This window comes from Mastomys coucha, unplaced genomic scaffold, assembly GCF_008632895.1.
Source record: "Mastomys coucha isolate ucsf_1 unplaced genomic scaffold, UCSF_Mcou_1 pScaffold22, whole genome shotgun sequence".
Taxonomy (NCBI): Eukaryota; Metazoa; Chordata; class Mammalia; order Rodentia; family Muridae; genus Mastomys; species Mastomys coucha.
In genome coordinates this window covers 174,111,576-174,118,868 of record NW_022196905.1, presented here as the reverse complement: position 1 = coordinate 174,118,868, position 7,293 = coordinate 174,111,576, and positions in this window count along the sequence as shown.

Sequence of the window (7,293 nt, the reverse complement as noted above, 5' to 3'; positions counted from 1 at the left end):
CCCCCTTTTAAGAAGGAATGAAATGTCTACTCCAAACTTATTAGCTGTATATTTTAAAATAATACATCATTACTAGTTTTTTTAAAATAAGCATAAATAGATAAAGTCTTTTTGTTTGTTTGTTTTGTTTTTTGTAGAGTTTAAAATCTTGGCTCTTACTGTGGTACAAGCCCCAAATAAGAACAACTTTTAGATATTGGAGTTCAAGGTACTGGCTGTAATAAGGCTGTACTTCAATGACCTTCACATAATCAAAGGATTTTACCTCCATAGTAGCTAAGCTGAGAGTTGGCAGTTCTGCTTCACCAAGGAGTGAATTGTAAGCATGATTTTTGGATACAGACTTCCTGCTATGGTCACAGCTATTTGACTGGAGTGATTGTCTTCATTCTCAGTCCGCAGAGAACAGGTGTGTGCATTAAGATGGTCTATCAGTGAAGTCATTCTCCAACTGTTTCAATGAACAATGGTTCTGCTTGGAGGGTAGAGCAAACATTAGGTGAAGGTAAGAATCTGGTTCATTGGCTGTGATGATTTTGAAAAGCATCTCAGAGAAAGAGTAACTTACAAAGTTCTGTTCTTCAAAATTGATACAATAGTTACAAACGTCAAGCAAAGCTTTCAGTTTCACTCTTTGTTGTTCTCTGTAGTGGCTGGTTTTGTGTGCCAACTTGACATAGGCTGGAGTTATCCCAGAGAATGGAGCTTCAGTTGGGGAAGCACCTCCATGAGACCTGGCTGTGGGGCATTTTCTCAATTAGTGATCAAGGGGGTAGGCCCTGTCTTAGTCAGGGTTTCTATTCCAGCACAAACATCATGATCATGAAGCAAGTTGGGGAGGAAAGGGTTTATTTGGCTTACTTCCACATTGCTGTTATCACAAAGGAAGTCAGGACTGGAACTCAAGCAGGTCAGAAAGCAGGAGCTGATGCAAGGAAATGGAGGGATGTTCCTTACTGGCTTGCATCCTCTTGGCTTGCTCAGTCTACTCTCTTATAGAACCCAAGACTTCCAGCCCAGGGATGGCACCACCCACAAGGGGCCCTACCCCCTTGATCACTAATTGAGAAAATGCCCCACAGCTGGATTTCATGGAGTCACTTCCCCAACTGAAGCTCCCTTCTCTGTGATAACTCCAGCCTGTGTCAAGTTGACACACAAAACCAGCCAGTACAGGCCCCTTGTGGGTGGTGCCATCCCTGGGCTGGAAGTCTTGGGTTCTATAAGAGAGCAGGCTGAGCAAACCAGGGGAAGCAAGCCAGTAAGAAACATCCCTCCATGGCCTCTGCATCAGCTCCTGCTTCCTGACCTGCTTGAGTTCCAGTCCTGACTTCCTCTGGTGATCAACAGCAATCTGGAAGTAAGCTGAATAAACCCTTTCCTCCCCAACTTGCTTCTTGGTCATGATGTTTGTGCAGGAATAGAAACCTTGACTAAAACATTCTCGTATAAGCCACCTCCCAAGTTAATTGTTTATGTTTCTTTGGCTGTATAAATAATTTTGAAATATGTACAGCTTCCTCTGGGAATTATGGGACTCACTGCAGAGTTTGTGCCCAAGGTCTGCTTAGGGCACCAGCCTAGACAGACTGGAAGGAACCAGTGCCACTGATCTGGTGGAGTTCCTGTGTGCCTAAGTCCCGCTGGTCCCAGTAATTCCTGGTGTTGGGACAGATGTTGTGTCCTTCTCACTTCTGATTCTCTGATATAGGGTGTGTTAGAGCTCTTGGGAGTGGAGCTTCCTTTGGGTGTTGTGGGATTGGCTGCAGAATTTGCGCTTAAGGTCTACTTAGGACATCCTCCCAAACAGACTGGAAGCAACTGGTGCCACTGGGCTGGTGGAGTTCCTGCAGTGCCTGGGTCATGCTGGTCCCAGTAACTCCAGGTGTGTCCTCCTTGCCTCTGATTGTTAGGATCCTGGGTGTGTCAGAGCACCTGGGAGTTTCCTCTCTTTCCTTAATCTTTCAAGCTGAAATCTCTTTCCATCTTTTTTTCCCCATCTCTTTGCTACTAATGATGTTTCATTTTCCAAGAGTACTCAGAATTTCTGGTCCCCCATGGGCATTAGCACTTACTTTTTTAGCGCTGCTGTAAATTTTTTTTATCCATTCATTCCTGTTATTGCATTGCATTTGAAGAGGGAAAGTCGGACACATCTGGGTTCAGGCAACCAAATGCATTCCCCCCGCCCTAGCCCTGTGCTCCACTCGTCTTTCACCCCTAATAGAGCTATAAAATGTGGAAAAGGTATTTTACAATCTCTTGTGGCAGCCTCATTTCTGTTTTTGTTTTAATTTGATGCTTTTATGTGATACATAAAGGTTCATGGCCATTACAGAATTTATGTAGATTTTTTGTCTTTTATGAATATAGAACAGCCAATTTCCGATGGAAAAGCATTTTGCCTTACATTAAATTCTGTTTGAAATTAAAAATACCCTCATTTTTCCTTCTAAAAGATTTCACATATCAGATGAGCTTTTGTTTATTATATTTGCTTGATCATGTTTTTTGTCAACTTGGTGGCTTCTTGAAGTTTCAACACCTATCAGAGTTAAACATTTTTCTTTTAAATGGGAAATTGAAATAATTGGTATTTATCATCATAACTGCCATGCTTGGCCTCTGTTATCTGCTTTATGGTTTTAGATTCCATATTCCTTGTTGCCTTTGGTTTATGTCTTTCACTTCACACATCATGCATCTTTGCTCAAACTTCTTTTGGTGTTCCTAAGGATAAAAATTCCTCCTCAGCTATCGTCTTTTTGGTTTTAGAAAATGATATGGATTGTGTCAGTCCTTCTGTGGTTTCAACCAGAGCTTTTATCTGCAAATAATATAAATGGAATCTGGGCAAGTTAAAAAGAAAGATTTTTCTTTTCCTGAAAAGACAAGGTAAGAGGTTGCTCATAGACCCGAGAGGAAGACAGAATGAGCATATATGTGAGATTAGGGGAACAGTGCACACAATGACCCAGAACAAAGGCCAAGTTATGAATAGGGAGAAGTCACTGCCGCCATGTCATAGGGCTAGCCACCCTGTGAACAGCAGCTCCCTGAGCCCCATGATGCCTTCATGGCCTCTGTGAGACCTGGACACTGCCACCAGATATTTACTTTGCCACAGTAGACTCTGAGCCATAGCTTGGGTGATGGCTAATTCTTGTCATCTTTTCTTGGTTTTCTGGGCTTCAAATCAGTCTTGTAGACTATAAAGTGTAAAGGAAACCATTATGGATGGCTAGTCCTCAGAACTCAGTCTCTGGCCCATGGCAGAGCTGGATGATAATCTTGAGAGTGCACATATCCAGCCTTTGTGCTGTGTCCTTGTGTGCACTGTTCCCCAAATCTCATGTATATGCTCATTCATTTTATGAAATATGACAAAACCTCACAGTTACTGCTCATAAACATTGTTGATTAAAGGACAGTCACAGTAAAGAAAGAAGTGTAAAAGATCGTGATATTGTTTCTTGCATTGTTCCATTGTTCAAGGCAATGTAGACCTTGCACTGATGCAAATAGTGGATACATCCACTGTCGAGCACAGAAGCCAGTAATCATATGTGGCCAGAATACACATGAAGGAAACAAATGAAGGGATGGAGATTTTAGTTGTACTTCATTTAAACTTAATCACAGCTGTGCACAGCTTTAAGTAGAATGATGGTCTGTCTTTTGATTTCAGTCATACTTCACCCAGTCGAGTCCTTAACTGCTGGTACTTTTCTCAGTTTTAGCATAGCTCTAAGGTATAACTAGTCTTGCCTCTTTAGGTTTTCTGCATCTATCTATTCAAAACTCATCACTAAACATCTTAGGAAAGTATCCAACTATACTTATCTGTCATTATGACAACTTTATTTCCTCTTGAGAAGTCCTGCCAGTTGCTACCACGTAAAATAACACCTCATTTTTAACTATTTACTCAGGCACAGGGGCAACTAACATCTCAGTGAGATGATTTTTCCTATATTTTGAGCAAGACTTTAAAACTGACAGAATGCATAGGAGTTTTGTAAATACATTTAGTTTTAATTTAGAAATATTGTACTAATTTCTGCTTTCTGGCTTGTGGATCCATGGTCTAACTATAGCGTCACTGACCACACCAGCATCCTATCTGTCTATCCTGATAAAGTATTGTCTCTCAGCTAGAGGGAGCCAGACATCTGGAACCCCTCACATTATTCTGTAAGCTCAGCTGCTTTCAGATAATAGACACATAATAAAAACAGCAGTTATTTTATTATCTTTCCTCCCTTTACTGTAAAGTGAGATACATGGTTGTGTATAAGCCAGGCAATAACCATAGTATTTGTTGAAGCTCAGTAAGGAAGAAAGAAAATCCAAAAGTAAGTAAGAGAAAAAGTTGGTACCATTGTCACGAAGAAAAGTTCTAAGATAGTTAACTTTCTGCCAGGTGTCTGGCTTTTAGATAGTGACTGCCCTTCCTAGTAGGCCCAAAGTATTGAAGCTACAAGATCTTTTATTAGATCCACAAGAATCATGAACTAAATAATTTTCTTATTTTTCTTGGTTCATTGCCCCTGGTATTACATGAAGTTGACTAAGTTCATCAAGCCATGCACTTGCTATCCACTTGGCTTTATCACTGAAGAATTAACATAAGATGCCAATACTATACAATACCACTGTAGGCCTCTGACATTGCACCGGGTAGCAATAGTGAGTGCTATATGTTGGAGAAAACCACTTGTATCATGAGCCAGGAAGCAGAGAGAGTTTGAGAACATGGGTCCACAGTTATTTTTAAGGGCACATTGCCTTTAATAAGGTCTACTTCCCAGAACTACTTCCAAATTCCACTATGCACTTTAACACATGGTCCTCTGGGGGATGCTGCAGATATTTAAGTCTCAGCACTTGGTTAGCCTTTATAAGAGGAAGTCCCTACTAACAAACCTAGCATAGCTCCACATCAGGAGATACAAGGGGAGAGACTACAGACTGGCTCATATGGGCAGGATCCTTTTGTTCTATCTGATCATCAAAAGCAGCTTTGACAGTGAATATTCATGTTGTGTACAGGTGTATTCCCTTCTTGGCACATTCTGAGAGCTGTCTAGAATGACAGCTCCTGCCAGGTTTGACAATCTAATTTTCTAAGTACCAGGCGTATTCACCAGAGTCTTGGTTTGATCTTGCTCTTCAACATTATCGCTATGCCTCTGGCATTTTAGTGTTGGATGAGGTCTCTGTCATGTTTGGGTCTTCCAGTTTTATTTAAAACCAAGGAAACAAATTTTACTGCATTATGTTCTACTTCCCTATACCCTGCCAGAGAACTACTCAAGCTCAAAGAGTAAGAATGCTAATAATAAAGTTTATATTCATACATACAGCCTTATCCAATGTCATCTGCCATTCTGGTTCAATAGGGTTTGAATGCGTTTTCATATTACATGCCTGTCTTCTATTTATATGTGTGTGTGTGTGTGTGTGTGTGTGTGTGTGTGTGTCTGTGTAACAAAGAGAGTTTGCCTTGGGCCTGATCTGATTATAGATCTTTAGAGAATTCTTAGGTTTGCTTTCTACTAAGCATGTAGGAACACAGAAGCAAGGAGACAGCTATGGTTTGAATAAGAATCATTCCATGGAGTCTGGGAGTCTGAGGTGTTGAACACTTGGTTCCCTAGAACCAAGGGCTCCAGTTGGAGGAGGTTGTGGAAGGTTCCCCAGTATCCACTTTGCTCTCTTCTTCCTGTTAGGCATGGGATAGGTTCTTCCTCTACCTGCCCCAACACTGTGATGATTAGCCTTATTCTGGGCCCAGAATTCACAAAGCTGAAGACCTTGGCTCATGTGAAACTATGAACCAAAATAAATACCCCCTCTCTTACATTGCTTCCTCCAGGTATTGTGTCAGCAGTGAAGAAAATTACTAATAGAGGTTAGAAGTTTTTGTGCAGGTAGTGTTAACACCTATCTAAGAGATGGGAGTTCTAGATTAGGAAGGCTTTCTGGAAGTCGAGGAAGTGGGAATGTGAGTTGCTGGTCACGCATCTGCAGCCAGGAAGCAGAGAGTAGGTAGGAGATGGGCTGGGTTGTATCACCTTAGTAGCCTACTTTCTGTAGCAAGATTCTACTCCTAAAATTTCCACAGCCTTCCAAAGCAGTACCATCACCTGGACACATGCATTTAAACACATAAGCCTCTGTAAAACCTTTAACTTTTAAACTACACAAAAGGCTGTGTAGGAATAAGTATTCTGTATATCACTTCAGTCAGTACAAATACAACACTGATTCTGATCATGTAAGATCTCTATGGTGCACCTTACAAAAACAAACAACAAACAAACAATGACTAGTCAGGAAATGACTAAAAAATGAAGTCAATAAGTATATACTCCTCAATTAAACACCATGTAACAACAGCAAAACAAAATAAAAAAAATAATATCCAAGCACATGCTTTATAAAGGAGATAAGCTTCATCTTTATTATTATTATTTTTTTTTAGGTTTTTGAGAATTTCATACACAAGTGCATTTTACTTACATCATATCCATTGCTTTGTCAGTGCCTAAACTTTGTAGACTTGGTCTTTTCATGGTGACCCCAAATTCCTGCATATTTTTTCTTTATTTTGTTGACAGGGTGGTTCGATCCCTTGGCTTTGTCTTCAAGCCCAGTGTTCTGTCTTCTCCATGGGCTGTTCTATACTGGTATACTTTTTCTAACTGGCTCTCTGAGGTTTTATTTCTATCTTTATTTCAACTTGAGTTTTCTTCAATATTTTTGTCTTTTTGTTGAATTCACTTTTAAAATCTTGAGTTATCTTTGTTATTCTGTTCAGCTGTTGTTTGTGTTTTCTTGAATTTAATGACAGGTTTATTACCTTCAGGTGTCTATGTTCTCTTTAAATTCCTTGAACTCTGTGTGTATAAGTGTTCTCTTGAATTCTGTGTCTTGAGTTTCATATAATTCCTGCTAGAGAAGATTTCTATAGGACAAGTGGTCTTTTAGTGGTAACATACTGTCTTTTTTTTTTTTTTGTGACTTTGCCATGTGCATCAGTTCATTTAATATGTGTAGGATATGGATTTCTAACTGGTCTCTGCTGAGCAGGGGTTTGGTTCTGTTTTTGTTGTTGCCAAATCTTGGTTCCTATGACATTTGTTAGGAAGGGTTTGTATCTCGGTCCTTAGTTACTTAGTGTGGATTTTTGAGAGAAAAATTGAAGGTGATTTGAATTTAGTTGTTACTGGTGTGTTTAAGAATATTTTTTGGGGGGGTCTTAGAGGTGGTGTGTGTGTGTGTGTGTGT